The 17680-nt window shown below is 43.3% G+C and overlaps 1 long non-coding RNA gene across 1 annotated transcript in view; it reads right to left on the reverse strand.

Annotated features, from left to right (window-relative positions):
* Nucleotides 1-952: 952 nt before the first annotated feature.
* LOC137334843 (uncharacterized) overlaps nucleotides 953-17680 on the reverse strand; it is a 66578-nt gene continuing 49850 nt past the window's right edge. Inside the window, exon 3 of the long non-coding RNA XR_010966256.1 lies at nucleotides 953-1386. This is a non-coding gene — a long non-coding RNA (uncharacterized lncRNA). The remainder of the gene's footprint in view (nucleotides 1387-17680) is intronic.

Consider the following 17680-nt stretch of genomic DNA (forward strand, 5'->3'; position numbering starts at 1 on the left):
ATCACGTTACACTTCTCTGTATTAAATGCATCTGCCACCTGTCTGCCCTATCCACTAATTTGTCTATGTCTTCCTGAAGTCTTGCACAGTCCTCCTCACTATCTGCAAAATCCTCTACTTTGTGTGATCAGTAAATTTAGATATTGTGCTCTCTGTGCCCATGTCCAAATCATCGATACATGTATATCCTAAGAACAAAACTGGATCCAGCACTCACCCCTGGGGTACACCACTCCCAACACTTCTCCCATCTGAGCAACACCCTTAACCCTTTGTTTCCTGTTGACAGAGTCCAGGACAGCAGTACAGGGGTCCTGCTGCATTGTACTGATCTTAAATTGGAGTTACCATTTACCATTTAGAGCTTGTTGTTGGACAGGCGATTGTAGAGGGTGGCAACAGCAGTGGCATCGAAGTTGGAGGCCTTGAGATAAAGCTGGATGCCACTGGAGTGGAATTTGTGTCAGCCGTGGCTCAGCTGTAGCACTCTTGCCTCTGAGTCAGAAGGTTGTGGGTTTAAGTCCCACTTTTGAGCACATAATCTAGGCTGACACTCCAGTACAATACTGCCGGATCGCTCCACTGTTGGAGGTGCCGTCTTTCGAATAAGACATTAAAGAGAAGCTCTGTTTGCCCTCTCAGGCGGATGTAAAAGATCCCATGGCACTAATTCAAAGAGCAGGGGCATTCTCCCCAGTATTCATCCCTCAGCCAACACCTGAAACAGATTATCTGATCATTATCTCATTGCTGTTTGTGGGCCCTTGTTGTGTGCAAATTGGCTGCTGCATTTCCCACATTGCAACAGTGACTACACTTCAGAAGTACATCACTGGCTGTAAAGCGTTTCGGGATGTCCTGAGGTCATGAAGGGCGCTATATAAATGCAAGTTCTTTCTTTCTGGAAACTGATTCCATGTTTTTGGATAATGTCACTAAGGAGCAGCACATAAATAATGAAGAAAATGGAGCCTTGGGCACATTAAAGGTGGCCATACAGGCATGGTGGGAGCGGGGAGGAGAATCTTCGGAGGAGATGTATTGACTTCATAGTGACAACCTATTCCCAGACCTCTGTCAATATTTCTCAGCCAAACGATCATTAAGGAATTTCCAAGGCCAGGCTAACTTGTCCTTGACACAGCATGTCAAAACACATCGCTGGACCATTTTGTTGTTAGACATCAGTATTTTTTGCCAGACCTACTATGAGCAAAGCAGGACTGCTTAAACTGCCCCCTGTTAATGCTGGGCAGTTTCTTTTACTGAGCTGTGCTTGCTCCTTTTCTATGAGACGCACTGGGGAGTTGGAGAAATTCAAAAAAAATCAACCTGCTGACTTTCTCGGTGCTTGGGCTGATTTATGGTGTGTTTGTCTTTGAGTGCCTGCAAAACAAAAAATTAAGTGCCTAGTAAGTAAAAGGCAAAGGCAGTGAAAAACAGCCTAGCAATTCAGTGAACCCATAAAAAAACCAGGATTGTACCACTTTAAAGAATATAGGTCTGTTATAAATAATATCCCATTCCTTATATTCAATTTGTTTTGTTTAAATTTAACATGGCTTTGGATAAAGAATTGCAACAAAACCCCATTATAATTTAACTATTTCAACTCCCCATACAGATATAAACACTAAATGGTCTGCAAGTTGTGAAGCAGACTCTCGCTCTTGATCGTTACAGATCCTTCATCGCTTCAAATATTTAAACATTTCACTAATAGACGGTGGTGAATACATTAATCTGCAGAGCTGTGTGTTAGCTACTTCCTTAATGCACGAAGTAAATGGACATCATCTCCTGCAAAAAATAAGAACTCTCTTCATCCTGTCCATCTGCACACTCAAGCAACTAGCTCCACTGAGTGTAGCAAATTACACAAAATGGTCACTGGCCTTATTAGTTATTGCAAACATGAATTATGACTGATGAGGAAAGAGTCCTGAGAGAATCTGACAATTTGACATGTGAAAGAGAGGTTGTGTTCCCACAGATACTCCATCATGAGCATCTACTCATTCTTCAATGCCTCCAGGATAACACTGAAACATTGACACAACCAGGTGTGTGACCCTGACAAGCAGAATTCCTACAATCAATCAATCAAATGGATGTTATTGTGTGTCCCTCAAAAAAAGCTTCTTTTTCTGCATTGACAGTGTATTTGAGGGGACTATACTGACGGGCACATGAACGCGTGCATAGAGACTATGTATAGAGACAGCATGTGTGAGTGGGTGTGTACAGTATGTATGGGGGTAGTTTTCACCTTCACCATTTGGGCAATAAACGGTCAAAGCCCTTGCAGCATTTTGGGTTTGTCTTTAAGTTGATGCAGAGAAACAATCACTGTATATATCCATGACTTCTTCCTTTCGAAGATCTAGCCTTGAGGTCTGCTTTAAACACTCTCGGAGAAAGGTATTTTTCAGGGATTTTGGCACAGTCATCAATATGAATTATAGGGATGAACTACGGTGCATGAGTGGGAGTGTACTAACAATGTGTATTGACAGTGACTGTGCATTTGAATTGTGGTGACTGAACCTGAAAAAAATGAATTTGCTTTGCTTTAGATTTAGAGGAGCCAAGAAATGTAGCCTAACCATTTAGTATGACACAAGATAGTAGCTATCCTTCCTTTTGGTGGCATCAACTTAAAGACAGACTCAAAATGCTATAAAAGCAACAGATTATGATGGATAATGTAGAGTCCTACTATTATTCATGTAGTAATCTTCCCTGTACACTATTTTCTGTTCGTCCATCCCATTACTCTTTGGTCTAAGTGCATGTCACTAATCTGTGGGTATCTAGTGCACTAACTAGATGGAAGTAATTTCAAGTTTTAGGGCAAATCTTTTTCTAGGTTATATGTCTTTCCTCCTCCTAAAGTCTTCATGCTTCATGCTTTTAAAACCCCGATTAGCATTACCTAATTACTGCTTCCTGGTTTACACATTCTTCTCTACTACTTCAGTCAACCTTGGTGGTATCCTGCACTCTGGGCCTTGGCTCCAAGTTTGATTCCACAGTTGCAATAAAAGTGTTTTCTGAACAGATTCCAACTGGTTAGCAAACCAGCATATACTGCAAGGATTATGCCAAGAAAAGCTTCAATCACATTCCTTATTCAGCTTAAGTCATGTAGAAAGCTCCTCAATTTCTCAACACTTTTCAGAATACAAAATGTATTCTTTGAATAAGGATCCAGGAAAGCAAAGCTGAAGAATATCTGTTCTGTGCAAAAGTGCAAACGTTACAATGAGGCTGTAATAACACTCACTAACAAAAATCCATTGCTGATGCAACACTCTCTGAACTACTTACCCAGTAAAAGTATGTGCAAGTGTAATCTTTAGTGTGCGCTGTTCAAGGCTGTAGGACTCAGCCAGCCTGAGAAAAGCTTATTAAATGCACAATGTACATAGAAAGAACATGAAGTGCAGTGTTCATGCTTCCACAGAATTATACAACAACAACCTGCATTTAAATAGTGCCTTTAATGTCCCAAGGTGCTTCACAGGAGTGTAATCAGACAAAAAATGACACCCAGCCAAAGAAGGCGACATCAGGACAGGTGACTGAAAGCTTGGTCAAAGAGGTAGGTTTTAAGCAGCATCTTGAAGGAGAGAGAGGTGGAGAGGCAAAGGGGTTTGGGGAGGGAATTCCAGAGCTTAGGGCCTAGATAGCTGAAGGTACGGCTGCCAATTGTGGGGCAAAGGAATTGGGGGATCAGCAAGAGGCCAGAGTTGGACGAACGCAGAGAACCAATTACTGTATATATCCATGACTTCTTCCTTTCGAAGATCTAGTCTTGAGGTCTGCTTTAAACACACTCGGAGATAGGTATTTCTCAGGGATTTTAGCACAGTCATCAATATGAACTATAGGGATGAGCGACACATTTTTGCTTCTCTTCATCGAAGAAGTACCTCCCTACCCAAAGTTCCACCTGATGGTTTTTGACCTCCACAGCTCCAACAAGGAAGGAAGATCTCCGAGACGTTCTTAAATAAATTTGGCAGGAGTACAACTCTGCAACTAAAGACAAAACCAATGAAGCAGGCACCTGTGCCTTTTAGCTTGTTGAGACTTGTAATCGAAAAGATCCAGCTGCTGTTGAGGTTTGACTGCAGACTGATTTACCTTACAATAGTTTTACAGAACCTTATCTGATTAACCTACCCACAAGGTTTATTGTAACTAGTTGTAAGGAACATATGTTTCCACTCTACAGAGAAAAAAAAGTTTAAGTACTTCTAAATATGTACTTCACATGGTTACCTTCATGTCTAATCCATTCAGTCTCTCTATGTGAACCGTGCACCAACTTAATTTAAAGTTGCAAGTCTTTAGGTTTACCGTTTAGATTTAAATCAGTGACATGTCATCTGCATGCAATCTTTGTAACTTTTTTTATTTAAAGATTTTTCGTAACAGTCAATATAAACTCAATTTTTTTTTGCCAGTGCTCTACTCAAGGCACTGACCAGGCTGGGGCATTGTTCAATGGGCACGGGGTGAGTCCCATCCTCTGCTAAAGGCACTGACCAAGCTGGGACATTATTCAGTGGGCACTGGGTGAGTCCCATCCTCTGCTAAAGGCACTGATCAGGCTGGGACATTATTCAGTGGGCACTGGTTGTCCCCTATCCTCTGCTAAAGGCATTGACTAGGCTGGGGCATTGATCAATGGGCACTGGGTGAGTCCCATCCTCTGCTAAAGGCACTGACCAGGCTGCGACATTATTCAGTGGGCACTGGCTGAGTCCCATTCTCTGCTAAAGGCACTGACCAGGCTGGGGCATTGTTCAGTGGGCACTGGGTGAGTCCCATCCTCTGCTAAAGACACTGAGCGGGCTGGGGTTCTGGTCCTTGGGCTTCGACTACGGCCTGCTCTCTCTTCATGCTAGCTCATACTGGGATACCGATCCTTTGCTCATTCTTCATACGTGAAGCCCAGTCAGTAAGTGTCAGCTATGAAGAGAGACTGGGAAGATTGGGTTTGTTTTCCTTGGAGCAGAGGAGGCTGAGGGGGGACATGATTGAGGTGTACAAAATTATGAGGGGCATAGATAGGATGGATACTAAGGAGCTTTTTCCCTTCATTGAGGGTTCTATAACAAGGGGGCATAGATTCAAGGTAAAAGGCGGGAAGTTTAGAGGGGATTTGAGAAAGAACTTTTTCACCCAGAGGGTGGTTGGAGTCTGGAACTCACTGTCTGAGAGGGTTGTGGAGGCAGGAACCCTCACAACATTCAAGAAGCATTTGGATGAGCACTTGAAATGCCTTAGCATACAAGGCTACGGACCAAATGCTGGAATATGGGATTAGATTAGACTGGGCTTGATGGCCGGCGCGGACACGATGGGCCGAAGGGCCTCTATCCGTGCTGTATAACTCTATGACTCTATGACTCACTGACTGACTCTCTAATCAACTGTGGGGAGCATCACAGCCAAGATCAGTCCATTAAATATCCAAACATATGCAATTTACACCAGAAATCACTAGATAGCAATCAGAAGCACAAGATTCAGCTAATTTCCCTCTCCCTAGATCAAGGGTGCTGCAGCCAAAAGGAGTGTCCCAGAGCTGCGGAAACGGGACAGAATGGGAATCAAACCTGGAACGTTATGGAGAGTGACTTAGTACAACACTGAAAGCAGCTTTTACTAAGCCCTTCGGGGGAGGGGTGGAGGGGGTGGAGGGGAAGTTACCAGAATGAAATTTAAACCATGCAAATCAGGATAAAAGGAAAAATTCCTGTGGCTGGGAGGGTGAAAGCAGGAAAAGTGAGGCAGGGGGTGGGAATTTGGAGCTGATTCTGGTTCTGCTGGGACTCCACCCCATTGTTTAAATGTTGTGTAATTCTGACCGGAGAGGGTGGGGGCCTCTCGTGCCTGTTCTCCTTCTATCGTGATAAAGAGGTGGGATAAGATCGCTGTCCCGCACCTCCTCCTCCCCCGCTCCCCTACTCCCACCAAAAAATCCTGCCCGTTAACACCTTTAATGGAGCCAAGGTAAAGAATGCCTGCATGTCACACAAGATTAGGGCTCATGGGATAGGGGGTAATATATTACCGTAGATTAAGGATTGGTTAATGGACAGAAAACAGAGAGTAGGAATAAACAGGTCATTTTCGGGTTGGCAGGTTGTAACTAGTGGGGTGCCACAAAGATCAGTGCTTGAGCCTCAGCTGTTTACAATATATGTCAATGACTTAGTTGAGGGGACTGAGTGTAATGTATCCATGTTTGCTGATGATACAAAGCTAGGTTGAAAAGTAAGCTGTGCGGAGAACACAAAGAGGCTGCAAAGGGATATAGACAGGTTAAGTGAGTAGGCGAGAAGGTGTCACATGGAGTGTAATGTGGGGAAATGTGAAATTATCCACTTTAGTAGGAAGAACAGAAAAGCAGAATATTTTTTAAAAGGTGAAAGATTAAGTTCAGAGCAATTTGAGTGTCCTTGTACATGAATCACAAAAAGTTAACATGCAGGTACAGCAAGCAATTAGGAAGGCAAATGGTATGCTACCTTTATTGTAAGGGGGTTGGAGTACAAGAGTAAGGAGCTGCAATTATATGGGGCTCTGGTGAGACCACACCTGGAGTACTGAGTACAGTTTTCGTCTCCTTACCTAAGGAAAGATATACTTGCCTGGGGTGCAACGAAGGTTCACTAGATTGATTCCGGGGATGAGAGGGTTATCCTATGAGAAGAGATGGAGTAGCATGGACCTATATTCTCTGGCGATTAGAAGAATGAGAGGTGATCACATTGAAACATATAAAATTCTTAGAAGGCTTGATAGGGTAGATGCTGAGAGGCTGTTTCCCCTGGCTGGAGAGTCTAGAACTAGGAGTTGTAGTTCCAAGATAAGGGAGCAGCCATTTAGGACCGAGATGAGGAAAAATGTCTTCACTCAGAAGGTTGTGAATCTTTGGAATTCTCTACCCCAGAGATCTGTGGATGCTCAGTCGTTGAGTATATTCAAGACTGAGAGCAATGGATGTTTGGACACTAAGGGAATCAAGCGATATGGGGATAGGTTGAGAAAGTGGAGTTGAGGTAGAAGATCAGCCATGATCTTATTGAATGGCGGAGCAGGCTCAAGGGGCCGTATGGCCTACTCCTGCTCCTAATTCTTATGTTCTTATGAAGCAGAGGTACTGACTGCACCAAGGTGAAATTGGGGGCCTCATGCCGGTTTCCTAATGGCAATTGAAATTGCCGCTTCTGTCTTTTAATATAAAATCAGATTTTACGCCGAAACAGCCCCCAACTAAGTGGCAAAAGCAGATCTGATATCCCTGGCCTACGGTCGGGTCCAAGGGAGTGTTGTTAACCTGGCGGTTGCCTGGCCCCTTTATATGAATGACCCCATCCCTGGGATTTGGTTCAGGTCAACACGAGGGCTGAGTAGACCAGAAATCCCACCACACCTGTGACTGCCGAGCTGAGCGCCAGGAGTTTCGGCTTGCCATTATATCAAAAGTTTCTGCAATGGGGCACAGAAAGAAAGAAAGAATTTGCATTAATATAGCGCCTTTCATGACCTCAGGACTTCCCCAAGCACTTTACAGCCAATGAAGTACTTTTGAAGTGTAGACACTTTTGTAATGTAAGAAACGCGGCAGCCAATTTGCGCACAGCTAGCTCCCACAAACAACAATGAGATAAATGACCAGATAATCTCTTTTAGATGTTGTTTGGATGGATGAATGTTGGCCAGGACACCAGGAGAACGCCCCTACTCTTCTTCAAAATGGTGCCCTGGGATCTTTCACGTCCACCTGAGAGGGCAGACGGGGCCTCGGCTTAACTTCTCATCTGAAAGACGGAACCTGCAACAATGCAGCACTTCCTCAGTGCTACACTCAAGCGTCAGCCTAGAATATGTGTTCAAGTCTCTAGAGTGGGACTTGAACCCACAATCTTCTGACTCAGAAGCAGCAGCAAGTGTTATGAAAGATCCAGAATTGGCAACGGCAACATATGATAAGTTAACAAAATCTTACAAAATACATTATACTTCATGGGGAAAAAATGGAGTTTTGTTATTCAGATATCCTTGCTAAGTTGATGCAATTAAAACAATGGTTTCACCTCTGCTACAGATATTTTGAATCAACGACTGGCTTTTATTTCACCAGAATTAATCAATTTTACCAGTCCAAGCGGCGTAGTACTATGAAGCACTGTGTGCTCCTTTGCAGCTATAACTCAGGTCTGAATCTAGCCCAAAGGAAGAGAATTCATATTTTTTCTTTCTGGCAGGTGTTAAGAATCAAAAGTAAAATTAGTTACAGCAGTCGCCATCTAGTTCTCAGTGGATACAAGACTCCAACAAAGATTCAAGGTGTTCAAATAAGTGGTCATAAGATCCTCAGGAAAACCAAGCAATGGCAAACGAACAGTGCGAGACATTCAGAACAAATTCTTGCTTGAGGACGTTTGGAAACACTATACAAACAGAACTCACCCTCCCCCCGAAACAAGGTTGACGTTTTCAGCCACACAATCTAATGAAATGCTATGCAATTTAAAACAACGTCTCTGAACCAAAAGTTCATATCCTAAGGTCGTAAAAGCCTGCATGTTTCAGTTTACGATGTCTGTATGATGGATAGGGCCATGTCAAAAAAAGTTAGGTGCACACTGGCTCACTGGAGACACACTTCCCAATGTTCTGTGAATTGGCTCACCGGAGACACAATGTTACATGACCCCGTGAGCATCTTTTCTTTTTAAAAGAGAAGCAATCAGTTTGTAAGGACACAGTCATCAACAGGGTAAGCTTATTTTGCGGTATCGTGCATCGTTCGGCTGCATTACAATGTTTTACATGATGACTGAGTTACATAGGCTTCTGCACAGAGTCACTTGGTTTCATTACGATGTGTTTCCTGTGTTTGTTTGCTCTTTAACTGCATTGCTTGAACAGTTGTGTTTAACACAAGCATTGAAGTGGCAGACAGCTCTCGTAAATATTCTGTGGGTCCTGGTCCATGCCTTTCTGTTGTATGCTTTCCCCAGTACAATCAGTTTGGCTTATCCTCTCGTAGCTGGTGCTTGACTCAACCTTTTCCCATAATCTGTATGTCTCACCGATCACTCTAGTAAGTTGGGGTGATTCATCATTCACCCAAGCCCCTCACCCTCTGTCCTTTTTTTGCCATCTGGACAGGAACCCACATTGATATGAATAGTGTGGTCAAGGTGCATATGGACAGTCTTCTACAGGAGTGTCCCCACATGGTTAAAGGGGGACAATGAATACAAGAGGTGCAACCACAGTGAAAACTATGTGTTTGCAGCAAATATTAGGAACTTTAATGGCTTGAATCAAAGCAGGAGGATCTCAGCCAACAAAATCTGACTTCAAGTTTTACCTTCATTTAAATTGATCTGTTCAATCTCCTACAGGGCTTCTTATCGGTATTGTATACTGGAATTTGGCAGAAAATATCATCCTTTGCTCCATATTTTCTCCAGCACTTAGCTGGGACTCTGGTCTTATCTGTGGCGGTAGGCAGGGGTGACTCACATGGCGCAGGTAATTCATATAACCCTTCCCAACATACTTTATGATGCAAGGGAAGTTATTCTGAAATTATATCTGGCCTCAGTGGAACCATATCTGCAGTACTGTGTGCAGTTTTCATCTAATTTTAAAAAGGATATTAAGTTATTGGAAGGAATGCAAAAGAGAGTTACTAGGCTGATTCCAGAACTAAGGGGATGGAGCTATGAGAGCAGATTAGCTGCCCTGGGACTTTCTTGAAAAGGGATGACTGTGAGAATGGTAGTGTAGTGGTTATGGTAGTGCACCAGCAAACCAGAGGTCACAAGGTTGGAATCCCCACTATGGCAAGTTATAGAACGGGCAACATGAAAACTGCTGGACTTTTGTATGAACCCAACTGATTTGCTAATATCCTTCAGGTAAGGTAACCCATTACCCCTACCTGGCCTGACTCTTAATGCCCCCTGACATGGCCTAGCAAATCACCAAGTTGCTTTAAAAAAAATGAAATCACTAAGAAGGCCCACCACCACCATCTCAGTGCAACTGGGGATGGATAACAAATGGGCCTTGCCAGTATCGCTCACATCCTGTGAACAACGCAAGACTGATGGGAGATTTGATAGAAGTATTTAAGATTGCGAAAGGTTTGGAGAATGTGGATTCAGGTGAATTTTGTACAGAGCAGAAAAACTTAAGTCAGTTTCAAATCAAGGACAACAAAAGAAATGGTAAAAAAAATCTCTAAAAGGGTGCTACTTGTGTGGAACAATAAACTATTAAAAGAGGGAGTAGACATGTTCCCGTCAGCAAATAGAATTCGGGATTATTAGAGTTAGAAATACATCAAGGTGGTCGTGTGGAATTGGATGGTTCGAGTGCATGTACCAATGGTCCACTTCAGCCTGAAGCTTGTTGCTATGTTACCACAGTACTCCCGCCAGAGGTGTCAGTTGCCACTTTCGATATCCCCAATTGCTCCTTTGCTATTTTTTTTCTGTATCCCTTTCCCCTGTCTCCAGGAATTGGGAGCATGTTTGGTGGCTATGATGGTGAAGAGCTGTGTGTTCTGGATGTTTATATTTAAGGAGAGGAAGCTCTCCAACACAGTCAGAAGCCTGGAGATCCCAAACATAGTTACTGGACAATGAGGAAAACCCTTACCTAAAAGGTATCTGTAGGAGCCAGCTTCTCTTAATGGTAAGATACCTGCTGTCAGGTGTGCATTACAGCCCTGTCAAACAGTGGTGATAGTCAATCCAAAACTTACTCTTGGCACCAATAGGAACCTCCTTCTCCATTTATCATAGTTAAGATGTCTGGGTTATTGCACCACTGCTGGAGGTGCCTTATTATGGATGAGACGTTAAACCAAGGCCCTGCCTGCCCTATTAGGTGGGCATCAAAATATCCTATGGTACTATTCGAAGAGCAGAAGAGTCCTCCTGACATTCTGGTCAATATTTATCACTCAACCAACATCACGAAAAACAGATAATCTTGTCATTTATCTCATTTGTTTGTAGACCTTGCTGCGCAAAGTGGCTGCTGTGTTTCCCTACATTACAACAGTGACTACACGTCTACAGTATTTAATTGGCTGTGAAGCACGTTAGGACGCCCTGAGGGCATGAAAGGCGCTATATAAATGCGAGTTCTTTCTTCCTTAAGTTCATCTTGCTCTGTGGACTGATTACTGACAGCGACTGGAAAAGAGATACCAGCACGTTCATCTTAAAAATATTTATCCACGCCAAAGAGCTCAGCTGGAAGGTCCATCCAGTGCTTCATGTCCTCCTGTATAATTTTGAGCCAAGTAGTTTACTGAATATAGGTGTGAACAAGATGAGTAAAAGTAAGATTACCTATCTTGTAGAGTCAATGAAATGCTTTTTGTTTACTCCCAAATTGGCCACAGACTTTATCCCATCTCTCCCAGGAAATTGCATGACTGTTGAGTGAATAGTGCACATGGCTGCTGGCTGGATGGGGTGGGCTTGATGGACCATGTAGTCTTTTCCTGTCCACATTTTTCATATGTTCATAATCTGGGTCCCTGCTCGAAGCTAGAGTATCAAGTTCTAGATTTTATGCATATACAGAAAAAAAGCAGAGGTAGCAAGTTCTAACTTGGGGTAAAGCACGGGCTGGATGCTTTCCTTTGTTGAGAGAAACTATGAGCTACATTTCCTGTCTACTGACTACACATGAAATCCAGTTCTATATTCTGGAGATGTCATTTGTGCAGCAAACCCCCCACTGGATTGCCAGAGAATCTCAGGTATTTATTGCTTTATAGACTAGGCCTGCTGAAGACATAAGGACATAACAGTCTGAGACTTTGAGAACAGTGGATTTGTGTCCAAAGTCAGCAATCTTGCCTGGTTAGTTAAAAAAGACAAGTGTCCTGGAGTTATAGCAAGGAGGAGACAGCACCTGGCAAGCTCATATGCAAAGGATTAACTAGAAGAGAAACAGATAGTAGATAAACTAAGCATTTACAAGAGCTAAACCACAGCACTTACCTCTCCTAAACCCATTAAAAATAGCTAGGTCTGTCTCTGGAAGTCGATTAAAAGCAATGCTTGAAGCTTGGGGAACCATCTCAAAACTTAGGGGGAAGAAAAGATTTGATCTAGCCCCCCAGATCCTGGGTGTTTATATAGAGCAAGTCCCAATAACAAAACAAAAATCAGACAAATTCCCACAATGTATGAGGAATGCCTGAGTAACTCCATCGCGGGTGTACAGAATATATGACTTTCTGGACAAAAACTCTTATTTTCTTCACCTCGGACATTGTTAAAAGAATATTTCACCCCTTCTTAATCTTCCACTTGAATTGTCAGTGTTGGTTCAGAGAGATTAAGGATGGAGAGTAGGGGAGTGGGAATGCCAGATTGGTGCAGCTCAGGGTAGGGTTGTTACTTTACTGAGCTTGGAAAAGATGTTAATCATTCGAATGTAGTAGCAAACATCATAACTGTTCTGTGCCATGGCCTGCATGTAAGTACTCGATTAACTCTGTCATCCATAATGCTCAGTTTAACATGAGCTTGTACATCAGTATTGAGATGTATCACTCAACTACCATAAGTACGTGGAAGTCATTTACTATTAACGTTCCATACTGGCTACCAAATTTCTTAAATTCATTAACAATTCTTGAATGTTGAGGAACATAATACATCTTGTGAAGATGGCACTGATGATAAAATGATTGAAGAGTTAAGTTTTTTCCCATCCCTATTCTTGACCGTTTCCTCTAGCAATAGATGACTTTCTGTACAGAACTGTAGGACATCTACATGTTAGTACATTTTTTTTTAATTGGAGCATATTTTAAACCAAGTCTTGAGGATGAGAACGTTAATCAAGTACTTGTATGTTGGACACGGCACATGATGGTTGCAATGTTTGCTGCTACATCCCAACAATGAATTTCATTTCTAAATTCAGTACAGTAGCAACCCAACCTTTTGTGTTGCACCAGACAGTCTCAAAGGTACTCCAGATACTATGTCCACGATCTTTTCACCGGACTGTTCTGCTGATAGGTATTCCTATTTCTCAGTGCTACTACAGGTTTCTCATCAAAAAACCCTAAAAGATTATAAGAATAAATACATACACTTAATACAGAGGAAATTGCTTATGGGAGTGATATTGCATGGGAAGTAATGATGATAAATACTGATTTAAATGCATAACAGACATACAAGAACCTGGCAAAATTTATTTTTTACTGTTAAAATCAATGCCACAAGCAAGAGGCAGAAATCAAGTGCAGCATTGTGCTGTTTATTCAAAATAAACATCAATTCACATTAACCATAAGTTCAGTGATGATAAGCTTGTTTCAGAATATCATTAGTTGCGTGCCTTTTTGGTTTGGACTTTATAAATGCCTATTTTTGTAACATTTGGGCACATGGCCAAGATACAACTGCTGACAAAAATATATCAAATCTGGCCTTGAAAGAAATCACTGCACATATGCAATTTGAGTAGGTGCTGTAACATTCATCGTAACTGTGGCAATATAAAAATCAAAAGGCTTACTCGGATTCCAGTATACGTGGAGGAAAAAAATAGAGTTTTGGCATGCTAAGTTGCAGGAGAATGGTGTGTAAGATGCAGGAGCATGCCATTCCCATCAAATCAGGGTTCCTGGAAACGTTTTGTAAGCTGCCTTATCAGGGATGAGGACTTAAAAAACTGAAAACCCGAACGGGAGGACAGAGAGAAAGAGAAGAAAAATTTCTATGAGGAAAAAGAAGCTGAGTCATTGGAACTGACCACAACACTAACATTTGCTCATTCTGGCCCCTTTCTGTTTATGGCCTAGAAACAGGGGTAAAGATAGTCCAGAACTGGAGCAAGGAAATAGCAGGTTCCACAGCACTTTAAAAATGACAAGAAGTTCCCGTCATAGCTTAGTCAGTAAATGCACCTCCTAGTGTGGTGCTCTGCCATACCAGAGCAGAAAGTTTCAGGGTTGATGTTGAGTTAGCTGATCTTAGCCAGGGCAGTGATTCAGGCACTACAACTGCCCTCAACACCACTGGGCTAAAGAATGGTTAAAAAAAAAATCAGCCAGGGTTCCCACTCCCAATCTCTGTCAAGCGATAACCATGGGAAAATTTATGTGCGTGGATGGGAACAAGAACAGGATCAAGCTCGGCCTTGATACTCTTCACAGTCAAACAGCCTTCCGATACTTATTGTCTCAGCTCCCACTGGGATGAGGTACCAAAGGTCTACCAGCATCCATGGGACCAGACCCCACCAAAAGTCAAGGCCTTGAAAAGAACAGGGGCAAAAATTGGTCAGAAAAAAATTACACAGAATATTCTGCTCAGAAGATAGCCCTAACATTTTTCCAGGTATCTGACATGCAGAGAAACCAATCAGCAGATTTGAGTCTCTGAACCAAGCTAAACACATGGATAATTCCTGTTTGCCTGATACGGATATACTCTCTCGGTAGGGCCAAATTCAACTTAACCAAGTCCAGAAAGTTTAGGCACAGGTTGGCAGAGCCAAGGCTTAGGGACCCCCAGGTGTGCAACGGTACTTCTGGGATTAACCAGCTGAAGCCACAAAGCAGTGGTAAGATACCCTCTGCTTGTCAAACTGAGCATCCTTCCCATTATGGATTGCAGGGATACCTGGAGCTGAGTGGAAAGAAGCCAAGCCCCGAAGGCAGATCTACATCTCCAAGTTCCATTAGTAATCCAGACTGGTCAAACATCAACAGTGGAGCACAGCAAACCTGTCTGGCTCAGGTATTAGAATACCAAGTCTGGTGCAGAGGGTCAATGTGACTCTGATCTGCCATTGCCAGGTTTAGCATCTTGGAGACACATCTACCCAAGGGATCGTGCTTATTCCCCATGTCCCTTCCTTTCCCCCCCACCCCCCAGGGAGGACAGTCACTAGTTGTGCCTTAGACAAATGACAGGCATGGGTTGGAGCCCTTGCTAGGGATACAGCAAGAACCAGGAGCTTCTCACAGGCAACATGGTGATCAGCACAAAGGACCATAAAATGTCAGTCTATTGCCAGCACAACAACAACAACAACAACAACAACAACAACAACTTGCATTTAATATAGTAAAACATCCCAAGGTGCTTCACAGGAGGGTAATCAGACACCAAGCCAAAGGAGGAGACATTAGGACAAATGACCAAAAACTTGGTCAAAGAGGTAGTTTTCATGGAGGGCCCTGGAGGAGAGGTGGAGAGGTTTAGGGACAGAATTCCAGAGCTTAGAGCTTAGATGGCTGAAGGCACGGCCACCAATGGTGGGGCGAAGGATGTGGGGGATGCGCAAGAGGTCAGAGTTGGAGGAACGCAGAGTTCTTAGAGTGTTGTGGAGCTGGAGGGGGAAGGCCATGGAGGGATTGCAACATGAGGATGAGAATGTTAAAATCGAGGCATTGGTGCACTGGGAGCCAATGTATGACAGTGAGCACAGGGGTGATGGATGAACGGGATTTGATGCGAGTTAAGATAGGGGCAGCAGAGTTTTGGATGAGCTCAAGTTTGTAGAGGGTGGAAGATGGGAGGCCGACCCTCCCAATCACATTTAGGATGCTCCACGGAATAGTGCTTTCAAAAATTGGAGGCATAGAGTTTCACCAGCAGCTGTTTGCCTCTCTGCAACGACAGTAACCCTGGCTATATAAGCATGGCCTCCAGGTAACAATTTTAGCTGCACGAGCCAAGAGTTTCCTCATGAGCTATACAATTGAGATCTGCATTCAGCATATTCGAAGGATCCACATAGGGCAGTTTATGTTGTGCCAGCCACCTTAATATTCTAGATGTATAAGTCCACCCATCAGGCTTACTGATCAACTATTTGATCCAGCTCTTCACGTGAGAGGCTTTCGCAAAGAGCCATGCCAGCCATGAGGCTGAATCTTCCTACAGAGCTCTCAGTGTTAGGTCATTGTAAGCCAGGGCTCGCCATTCCTGCAGCCTCTTCTCTTTCTCACCACAAGTTCACCTCATACCTTGCACATGGGTTGAAGGAAGCTTCTCCATTACATGTCTATGAGCTCTGAACAATGAAGGAGAACTGTGTGAACACATCTCGTACTCCATAAGCTTAATCTGCATTGGGACCATGTTGTCGCTGAAGAAATACAAGAAAGACTCTTTGCCCTTCTCAGCCCTTTCCTGAAGGACTGTGTCTGAGCTGAAGATGGTGTCCGACAGGACCCCCAGATATCGAAATGAATTAACAGTTGGAACAGATGTCCCATGTATTTTGCAATCAATACCTCGAGATCCCCTCTTGGGCTGTGTAAAGCCATAGTATATTTGGGGGCTCTCACCACATAACCCCTGGTTAGCCCATCATTCAACATGTTGGGTAAAGCTAAAAATAAAGGAGAAGCAGTGTGAACTACGTCAATTCTGATGATAGCTCTGGAGGTCTGTTTCAACTCTAATCTAAGCAAATTCAGGAGGAAATGGGAATTAATCATAGAATGGTTACAGCATGGAAGGAGGCCATTCGGCCCGTCGAGTCCATGCCAGCTCTCTGTAAGAGCAATCCAGCTAGTCCCACTCCCCCGCCCTATCCTCGTAGCCCTGCAATTTTTTTCCCTTCAAGTACTTATCCAGTTCCCTTTTGAAAGCCACGATTGAATCTGCCTCCTTGAACCCCTCAGGCAGCGCATTCCAGATCCTAAACACTTGCTGAGCAAAAACGTTTTTTCTCATGTCGCCTTTGGTTCTTTTGCCAATCACCTTAAATCTATGTCCTCTGGTTCTTGACCCCTCCGCCAATGGGAACAGTTTCTCTCTATCTACTCTGTCTACACCCTTCATGATTTTAAATACCTCTATCAAATCTCCTCTCAACCTTCTCTGCTGTAAGAGAACAAACCCAGCTTCTCCAGTCTATCCACGTAACTGAAGTACCTCATCCCCGGAATCATTCTAGTAAATCTCTTCTGCACCCTCTCTAAGGCCTTCACATCCTTCCTAAAGTGCGGTGCCCAGAACTGGACACAATACTCCAGTTGTGGCCGAACCAGTGTTTTATAAAGGTTCATCATAACCTCCTTGCTTTTGTACTCTGTGCCTCTATTTATAAAGCCTAGTATTCCATAAGCTTTCTTAACTGCTTTCTCAACCTGCCCTGCCACCTTCAATGATTTGTGCACATACACCCCAAGATCTCTCTGTTCCTGCACCTCTTTTAGAATTGTACCCTTCAATTTATATTGCCTCTCCTCATTCTTCGTACCAAAATGTATCACTTTATACTTTTCTGCGTTAAATTTCATCTGCCACGTGTCCGCCCATTCCACCAGCCTGTCTATGTCCGCTTGAAGTCTATCACTATCCTCCTCACTGTTCACTACACTTCCAAGTTTTGTGTCATTTGCAAATTTTGAAATTATACCGTGTACACCCAAGTCCAAGTCATTAATATATATCAAAAAAATCAATGGTCCTAGTACCGACCCCTGGGGAACACCACTGTACACCTCGCTCCAGTACGAAACACAACAGTTCACCACTACTCTGTTTCCTGTTACTTAGCCAATTTCATATCCATGGTGCCACTGTCTCCTTTATTCCTTGGGCTTCAACTTTGATGACAAGCCTATTATGTGGCA

Source organism: Heptranchias perlo, chromosome 18, assembly GCF_035084215.1.
Source record: "Heptranchias perlo isolate sHepPer1 chromosome 18, sHepPer1.hap1, whole genome shotgun sequence".
Taxonomy (NCBI): domain Eukaryota; kingdom Metazoa; phylum Chordata; class Chondrichthyes; order Hexanchiformes; family Hexanchidae; genus Heptranchias; species Heptranchias perlo.